Source organism: Petromyzon marinus, chromosome 52 (assembly GCF_048934315.1).
Source record: "Petromyzon marinus isolate PM22_M1 ecotype Great Lakes invasive population chromosome 52, UKy_Petmar_22M1.pri1.0, whole genome shotgun sequence".
NCBI lineage: Eukaryota > Metazoa > Chordata > Hyperoartia > Petromyzontiformes > Petromyzontidae > Petromyzon > Petromyzon marinus.
The window spans coordinates 4097575-4107168 of record NC_133718.1 but is presented as its reverse complement, the minus strand read 5'-3'; the positions used below and the strand labels follow the sequence as shown (position 1 = coordinate 4107168).

The following is a 9594-nucleotide window of genomic DNA, read 5'->3' as shown; positions in this document are numbered from 1 at the left end:
CTTACTGTGTGCCAAGAGACGGAGGGAGAGTTGACGCGGTGGAGAGACTGCGAACTGTTGGCAGAAAAGCGGAGACGTCTTTCCTTCCTCCTCGAAGAATTAATAAATCCAATCTTTCTTGCGTTAGGGTCGTACGATGTCTTGAGACGTCTTGCGGAACTTTCGGGCGCATCTCCACAGGCACCACGGAACATCATCCATTCTCGTATCTCGACCGCACGAGTTGACTTCCAATACTTGTAGCAACGCGTACCATGACGATGATCACCACCGGCACCAATATGCCGATGTATTGTGGTGAAGTTCACAACAGAAAGGTTATAAGAAATAAAACACATATATATGCTGGTTTACTTTAACAACAACAAAAATGTTTGCCAAAATAAAATTATAACATAATAAGCAGAACGTATTAAGTGGCAATAACGAGAATGATGATCATTGCGAGATTACGCGCATCTCCTTGCCGCTGATTTCTCTTCAGATGACATTCCACTCTTGTGTAGCGCACTCATTGACTCCGACACTACCACCATCATCATCATCATCGATGGTGTTTCAACATAGTCATCAGCACCATCAGCTGTGGTGAATCATCATCAGCAGCAGTAGTCAGCAGCATCGCCAACGGCATCGCGTCTGCTTCATCACCAGCACCACCACCACCACCACTACCATCACCATATTCACCATGACCGGGCATCACCGTCAACATCGCACCACCGTCTCTTCACGCAGCATGCTTGGCCGCGTCTCCACCATCACTCGGCATTCCGACATTTCATCAGCAAGGCAGCAGCAGCAGCAACAATTAATGGAATGTAATCAGGAGCTTTCAGGACTCTTCGCTCATGCGGTCGCGTTCGCAACCTCTCCCCTTTGCCGCTCTCCCCGTGTTCTCTCGCCACGCGGTCTCCTCCTGCACATCTTCATCCTCCTCCCACCTCCTCCTCGTCTTTGCCTTGATGCTCCGGCTGCTCATCTTCTCCGTGAACCGCTCCCAACATCGCTCAGCACCCCCCCCCCCCTCCAGCATGTTCCAACCAAGGGGTGCCATCAGATGTCCACCCCCCCACTCACTCCACCCCGTGAGTCATCCCACGGTTGTTTTTGTTCCTTGTTCTTCTTTGGGAGCGCGACAGATGAGAGAGAGAGAGGAGATGAACTAACGAGAGAGAGAGAGAGCGAGAGAGAGAGAGAGAGAAGATACATGAGCGGTAAAATCCGGACAACCGCTCACCCACCCGTTCGCTCCACCAACTCACCAAACTCACTCTGCTCGAGCACACTCGCCCCGCGCGCGCGCTCGCTCTCTCTCTCTCTCTCTTCCTCTCTCTCTCTCACCACTCTCAACCACCCTCACGCCACTCTCACACCACTCTCACACCCACCACCCACCACCCCCACCCCTCCCCGGGCTAACCCCACACCACCCCACACATACGTGCCCTGAAACTCAAGGCGCAGCGACGTAAGAGACTACGGCGGCTTGCGGCAGCAGGAGCAGCAGGAGCAGCAAGGGAACAGCCCCCAGCCCCCCCCCCCCCCCCCCCCCGTCGTCGACTCTTTTGTTGCCGGCGAGGAGGCGGGAACCCGGGGGCCACCAAAACATTCGGCGAGCGCAGCGGGAGGAGCGAATGCGGCCGGCATCGGAGAGAGAGAGGCGCTCCCCCCCCCCCCGACCTCCCTCCCTCCCCCCCCACCGTGGTGGTGGTGGGAGAGGGGTCGTGGGAGAGCGCCAGAGAAGAGAGTGAAGGGGAGAGGGAGGAGAGAGAGAGAGAGGGAGAGAGAGGAGGAGGAGAGTGCGACTGGCATTACGCGCTAACTACGCTAGAGATGCAATAGTTGGTGAGGATGAGAATCGGAGAGGGGGCGGGAAGGATCGACGGGGATGCGGGAGGGATCGATGGGGAGGGGAAGGGGGTAGGGGTTTGGGAGAGATGGAGGGGAGAGGGGATAGGGGATGCTAATTTCTTCTGTGTGTGTGGGGGGGGGCGCTGCTTTAGGGTGAGGGTCGGGCGGGTGAGTGGGGTTGGGGGATCAGACGGGTGGGGAGGCGTCTAGAGAGAGAGGGGGAGGTGGGAGGCGAGTGTGTGGTGGTGGTGATTGTGCATGCGCGCGTGTGTGTGTATGGGCGTGCGTGTGTGTGTGAGAGAGAAGGTGATTTAGTTCGGGGAGACGTCTGCTGTGTGTGTGTGTGTGTTTGCCCGCGAACAGCACTTGCTCCAACAGTCTCTGAAGGCTTTACGGGGGATCTTTGTCTGTGGGGTGCCGTAGCGCACTGCGCTACGAAATCGGCTGCGCGAGTTCCATTCCCGGCCACGGGCCAACATCAGTGGCGGGCGGATATCTGAACCGGTGTCGGGGCTCCACTAGGTCGACTCGGCCTCAAATGGGTACCCGTTGTGTGGTTGTTAAACGTAAACTCTGGGGAGACAACGGCGTGCGGGCGTGGTTCTGCCCACACAAACCCGCGCGGGCCGAGCTCAATAGGAGTTGCTCGCTAACAGCACTTTGCCGAACAGTCCGTGGGGGTTACACGGGGCATCTTTGTCTGTGTGTGAGTTTGAGTAGGATGGATGTGAATGTGTACGTCGTGTGTCATTGCTAAGTTATTTATTTTGCTTGGTTAGTTTTATTTTAATTCAACAAACACAGGCTCAATCACAAAATAGGCCTGTAATAAAAAAAAATATAAGCTTCCGGAAAGATAATATGTGTGTAAGGCATATTATCTTTAATCGTGCTAAACTTAGTCATTATTAATTGTTCGCGAGTATATATCGGTGTGTGTTGATATGGGATGTGCGTGTGTGTATGGATGGGTCGGCTCAGCCTCAAATGAGTACCTGGTGTGGTGTGTAAACATCGTCACTGGTGAGACAAAGGCGGCCGGGCGTGGTGCTGGCCGCCCACCCCCTCGTGTGCCGTTCCGGCCTTCATAGGCGCTAATTACTAACTGCACTTGCCCCAACAGTACGTTAAGACTATACGGGGGATCTTTGTCTTTGTTTGGTTGTGCTCTGGAGTGGTGGTGGTAGTAGTGATGGTAGTGGTGGTTGTGATCGGGAATGGTGGTTGTGACATAGGTGGTGGTAGTGGTGGTGGTGATTGAGACAGGTGGTGGTAGTGGTGGTTGTGATCGGGAATGGTGGTGGTAGTGGTGGTGGTGATTGAGATAGGTGGTGGTAGTGGTGGTGATTGAGATAGGTGGTGGTAGTGGTGGTTGTGATCGGGAATGGTGGTGGTAGTGGTGGTGGTGATTGAGATAGGTGGTGGTAGTGGTGGTGATTGAGATAGGTGGTGGTAGTGGTGGTTGTGATCGGGAATGGTGGTGGTGAGATAGGTGGTGGTAGTGGTGGTTGTGATCGGGAATGGTGGTTGTGACATAGGTGGTGGTAGTGGTGGTGGTAATTGAGACAGGTGGTGGTAGTGGTGGTTGTGATCGGGAATGGTGGTGGTAGTGGTGGTGGTGATTGAGATAGGTGGTGGTAGTGGTGGTGATTGAGATAGGTGGTGGTAGTGGTGGTTGTGATCGGGAATGGTGGTGGTGAGATAGGTGGCGGTAGTGGTGGTGGTGGTGGTGATTGAGATAGGTGGTGGTTGTGGTCAGGAGTGGTGTAATGGTGATGGTGGCCGTGAGCACGTGGGTGGGTAGAGGGGGCATAGTGGTGGTTGTGGCAGTGCATTGTAGATAATTGGTGGTTATGGTGATGGTGGTTAGGGTTGGTGATCGAGGTGGTGGCGGTATTGAGTTTGGTTCGGGTTAGAGAGTGGTGGTGGCTGTATGGGAAGGGGGTGTCGTGATGGTGCTAATGATGTGGTGGTGATGGTTATTCTGGTAGCTGTTGGTATTGGTGGTAGTGGATGAGGAGGTACTTGTGATGTGACGAGGCGCGTATTGGTAGTGGTGGTTGTGGGATAGAGGGCGACGAACGCCAGTGACAATTATCTGAACCCGTTCTGTGCCTCGCCTAGGTAGACTCAGCCTCAAATGAGTAACCTGATGCTTGTGCGTAAAAGACAAAGGCGGCCGGGCGTGGTGTTGGCCACTCCACAACCCCCCTTGTGTGCCGTGCAGGGGAACCTTAATTAGGTGCTACTCGCTAACAGCACTTGCCCTCCCCCCCCTCCCCGAACAGCGGATTAAAGGCTATACGGGGGATCTTTGTCTTTGGTGGTGGTGTGACACGGGTGGCAGGGCACGGGGTGCATGGGAAAGATCCGCGGAGGGGTTTCACTTCCCATTGTATTCGCTCGTGGCCTCGGCCAGGCTCTAGGGCGACAAGTGACGCTCTCCCCTCCGTCCGTGCGTCGCATGGAATATGAGAGTGGCCCAGTCCTCCTCCTCCTCCCCATTGTGGCTGTCCGGGAGGGAGGGGATGGGAGGAAGAGGGGGGGAGGGAGGGAGAGGGGGTGGGAGGGAGAGAGAGGGGGGGAGGGAGGTGGGAGGGAGAGGGAGTGGGGGGAGGGTGGGGGGGTGTCTGGGGTTAAAGGCTGTCTGTGGGAGAGAGATACACACAGAGCCAGAGAGGGAACGGAGAAGGGAGGGAGGAGGAGGAGAGGGAGGGAGGGGGAGGTGGATCTTGATGATGAAAAGGGCCGGGGGGGGGGGGTTTGCTGTGGGATTGGTCGAGGCTGCGTTGACCAATGGCGTGCCTCCTACCGTGAACGCCAACATCACCACCCTCTGCTATTCATGCGGCGCGCGGGGCCACGGGTGGTGGTGGTGGGGGTAGAAAGAGTGGTGGGAGGGGGGGGGCTTTGGAAGAGGGGGGGGGGATGAGAGGGGGACGTTGGGGCAGCGGGGGGGGAGGCGCTCCCTGTGAGCGTGACAGTGAGACAGAGGGAGGCTGCTGCCTGAGTGACTGTGTGGTGTGGCTGTCTATACTGAGCTATGCTGGCTATACTGGGTATGCTGACTATGCTGGCTATTCTGGGCTATTCTGGCTATGCTGGGCTATTCTGGGCTATTCTGGCTATACTGGGTATGCTGACTATGCTGGCTATGCTGGGCTCTTCTGGCTATGCTGGGATATTCTGGCTATGCTGGGCTATTCTGGCTATGCTCGGCTATTCTGGCTATGTTGGGCTATTCTGGCTATGCTGGGATATTCTGGCTATGCTGGGCTATGCTGGGCTATTCTGGCTATACTGGGCTATTCTGGCTATTCTGGGCTATGCTGGCCATACTGGGCTATGCTGGGCTATTTTGGCTATGCTGGGCTATTCTGGCTATGCTGGGCTATTCTGGCTATGTTGGGCTATTCTGGGCTTTTCTGGCTATGCTGGGATATTCTGGGTTATTCTGGCTATGCTGGGCTATGCTGGCTATGCTGGGCTATTCTGGCTATGCTGGGCTATGCTGGGCTATTCTGGCTATGCTGGGCTATTCTGGCTATGCTGGGCTATTCTGGCTATGCTTGGCTATTCTGGGCTTTTCTGGCTATGCTGGGATATTCTGGGCTATTCTGGCTATGCTGGGCTATACTGGGCTATTCTGGCTATGCTGGCTATACTGGGCTATGCTGGGCTATTCTGGCTATGCTGGGTTATTCTGGCTATGCTGGGCTATGCTGGGCTATTCTGGCTATGCTGGGCTATTCTGGCTATGTTGGGCTATGCTGGGCTATTCTGGGCTATGCTGGGCTATTCTGGCTATGTTGGGCTATGCTGGGCTATGCTGGGCTATTGTGGCTATACTGGGCTATGCTGGGCTATTCTGGCTATGCTGGGCTATTCTGGCTATGCTGGGCTATTCTGGCTATGCTGGGCTATTCTGGCTATGCTGGGCTATGCTGGGCTATTCTGGCTATGCTGGACTATTCTGGCTATGCTGGGCTATTCTGGCTATGTTGGGCTATGCTGGGCTATTCTGGCTATGCTGGGCTATTCTGGCTATGCTGGGCTATGTGCAACGGCTCTGGCAGTGAAGCGGGGGGGGGGGTTGCCGTTTGGACCACAGCCGTCTCGACACGCGCGTATTTTGGACCGTCATGGCACGGGTGGGGGCGGCCGAGGGGGGGGGGGGTCTCGGTTTTGTCTTCGGCGTTCCAGACGCGATCCGTAGGCGGGCGCGTGGATCTGCCCGCTGAATCGCAGCTCGCGGGAACGCACGGCGCAGCTGGTCAGCGCGCTGTGCCATGAACCCTGGGCCAACCCGAGTTCGATCCCCGCACGGCGAACGAGTGACGATACGTCTGAACCAATGCCGCCCTCCGAAATGTGCTTTTGTTTGTTTAAACCGAACAACGAAAGTCTCGCCGAGCAGCGGTGGCTGTTGAAGCGCGGTCAAACAACTCACGCCAACGACCAACACGGTGTCATCATCCAGCAGTGGAGTGGCACGGCGTGCGACGGAGGGACGGCGATGGAGCCGGCCCCATCGCCTGCAGTGTCAGTACCCTCCCGACAACGACGTCGCGAGACTCTTTAAACAATAGGTCCTCGTCGTTGTTGTTATAATTACCACGTGCGGTTATAGTGATATACATCTTGTTATAATAATAGCATCACATTTTCTCTCGTTTGGCTCTTTCTCCCTCCCCCTCCCTCCCTCCCCTTCTGTCTCTCTCTGTCTCCCAAAGCCTCCAACCACCACCACCCCCTCCCCTCTCTCTCTCTCTCTCTCCGTCTCCCCCCGTGGGAGAGACATCTCAGCCAGCCACCACCACCACCACCACCCCCTGCCTCGCCTCCACCGCCCTCCTCCTCGTCTCCCTCCCCGTCTCCCAACCCACCCCCCCAACTCCGGCGTGCCTGGGTTCAATGTTAATGAGCAAAAATTAACAAGGGGGGGAGGGGGGTATGAGAGAGCGAGAGAGAGAGAGAAACCCCCACCCTTTCTCTCTCTCTGCATGCGAGCCACGTGAGGCGAGACTCGCACAGCCTCGATTAGGCGAACGTCCCAGCAACATCACCACCAGCACCAGCAGTAGCAACAGCAGCAGTAGTAACAGCAGCAGCAGCAACAGCAGCAGTAGCAACAGCAGCAGTAGCAACAGCGGTACGCGAGTAAGGCGAACCGTCTCTTTCCCCAAGTCTCCTCCACTCCCTTCCATAACCAATCCACCATTTCTTCTCATCATCATCATCACCATCAACAACAACCATCACCACCATCATTCCCTCCTCCACTACCTCTTATCCCTGTTTTATTTATTTATTTTTAAACTCAGACATTTTTTTGTTCTCTCCTCCACCCCACCCCCCATCACACCCCCCATCGGTTCTCAAAAAGCTGGGAAAGATCGTGACGGAAGCTTCCCTCCCCAACGTGGATTTGTTATCGAAGCGTTGCATGGGGGCCAGAAAGTGTAAGTGGTGTCTGCTGGCTACCGGCTAGATCCGTGTGTGTGTGTCTGTCTCTCTCTCTCTCTCTAGGAGATGAGTTGCTGATGCAGTTATCATTCTAATAACAACAACAATAATAACAACAACGCAGACGCTCGTCACTCGTCACAATTAATAGCGGCAATTGGCCAGCAGAGAATAAATTGGTGAAATAAATAAAATGTGTTATTAGTATTTTTAACAGGGTATATTATTTTTTAGTTGAAGGGAGGAGGGTGCAGGGGGGGGGCGGAGAGGGGGTATAGACCCTCCCCCCCCCAATCAGATACGTGGGGTAAGTATTTACTGCCCCTGTTCCGAGGGTATATGATATGGACCCGCTGTGTTCCGTGTACAGCGAGTTGGAAAGTCAAATGTGTCGAGGTAGCGTCTGTGCTCGCGTGGGGTAGGCTGTAGCCAGCTATAGTGTGTGTTGTACATTCACAATAACAACAACAGTAACATAAACGCACACGTATATACATAACACACCGCACGGTACTACACATGCGCGCGACTGATTTGCGTTAATCGCACAATAGGCGCCCAAGTTCTTAATAGCCGCTGAGATTAATGGACATGTTTCGGCTGACGAAGCAGGTCTTCGGTTGTAAGTTAAAGGATGTTTAGTTTATTAAGTTGGTATCGTCCGGCTTCTATAATGCAGAATAACTGTTTGTCATACAATGCCATTATTGTGTTCGTACTTATTCTCTTCATATTTGGTTAATACTCTTATAACAGCGGTATAATTTCTAGGTTGAACACACGCGTATAAAAAAAACACACGTGCATACATACATATAAAAAACACACATGCACACAAACAAACGCACGTGCATACATGCAAACACACAAACGTGCATACATACGAATAGACACGCGTTCACACATCCATATATTAAAACACATGCATGGACACATACATGCATACATACGCACACCAAGACAAAGACACAGAGAGATACGCAACACACAGACAATGACAGAAGGACAGGGACTTAGACAGATGTCGATGCAACATCAAGTTCAGGGAGAAGACCGGGAGACATCATTTGTCTGATGGATGATCTTACAACCGGCGCCTGAACAACTCCGTATGTATTAACACCAACGCGCGCAAACACACGGGACACACACACACGTACATACACGCATACATACGCACACACACTCGTACACGCACGCATGCATACATACATACGCACACGCGTATACTCATGACCGCACGGATGCGTATATGCATACATACGTGCACGAACATACACACATGCATGAACACACACTAATGTACAAAAAGATTCCCCGTACAGCCTTAACAGACTGTAGGGGCAAGTGCTGTTAGCGTCACCTATGAAGGCCGGCACCGCACACGAGGGGGTGGGTGGCCAGCACCACGCCCGGCCGCCTTTGTCTCCCTAGTGACGGATGTTTTAACACACCGCACCAGGTACTCATTTGAGGCTGAGTCGACCAAGGGGAGGTCCAAAACCGGTTCAGTTAATCGTCACTGATGAGTGGAAATCGAACCCGGGGTCGCCAGATTCGTAGCGCAGCGTAGCGCTAACCGCTACGCTACCGCGCACACACACACTTATGTGTATATGTACACATACACGCCGATGCATACACGCATACACGCATGCATAAACGCAGCATACATAAAAACAACAATTACGTGCATATACACAATCTTAAATACACAAATACACCCTTATCCATACATAAACATGCACACACATATTTACATACATAGACATGTTTTTACGCACAAACACATACATGTGTACATACAAATATACACGTACGCATGAAGACACGCGCACACACACGTACACACGTACACACACACGCATATTAACACACGCACTCTCGCTCACATGTTGTGCATGCTGCATGTAGACCCATAGCGCGCGTGTATATATTTTCAGCACGATGCTTGTTCGCGCGTATGTATTATCATCATTATGCATCTGTTTTTTATATATATATAAAAAACATATATATACCAACAACAAAATAAAGATTACAACCCAGAATTCTTTGCATTTGTATATTTGCATAGTATGGACTCGATGTGTGACCGTTTCGCTATGCGCGGGAGGACAGACAGCTGCTATAGCTAACAAGCTCATACATGCAGGGGTGGCCCAAAAGTCAGGACACATAGGGCTCTTATATTTATTGTTACGAATGGTCAAATAGACATCCATTTAAAGGTTCACCCATGAAATTAATTATCTTTTCAAATGAATTTAGTAC

General features: G+C 52.9%; 1 protein-coding gene and 1 long non-coding RNA gene across 16 annotated transcripts in view; one reads left to right on the top strand and one right to left on the bottom strand.

Annotated features, from left to right (window-relative positions):
- Positions 1-9594, bottom strand: part of LOC116953618 (uncharacterized) — a 167904-nt gene that overhangs the window by 147994 nt on the left and 10316 nt on the right. For 6 of the 15 annotated variants that reach the window (XR_012947304.1, XR_012947305.1, XR_012947306.1 and 3 more), the window contains one exon: positions 3228-4364. The exons of 1 other annotated variant lie outside the window; for it this stretch is intronic. The gene's annotated coding sequence lies outside the window, so the exon portion shown is untranslated. Of the gene's footprint in view, positions 1-5; positions 1360-1444; positions 1680-3227; positions 4365-9594 lie in introns of those variants that run through there. 8 more of the 15 variants (XM_076075134.1, XM_076075135.1, XM_076075136.1 and 5 more) reach the window with 3 other exon arrangements.
- Positions 6696-9594, top strand: part of LOC142931308 (uncharacterized) — a 37894-nt gene continuing 34995 nt past the window's right edge. Inside the window, exon 1 of the long non-coding RNA XR_012947309.1 lies at positions 6696-8429. This is a non-coding gene — a long non-coding RNA (uncharacterized LOC142931308). The remainder of the gene's footprint in view (positions 8430-9594) is intronic.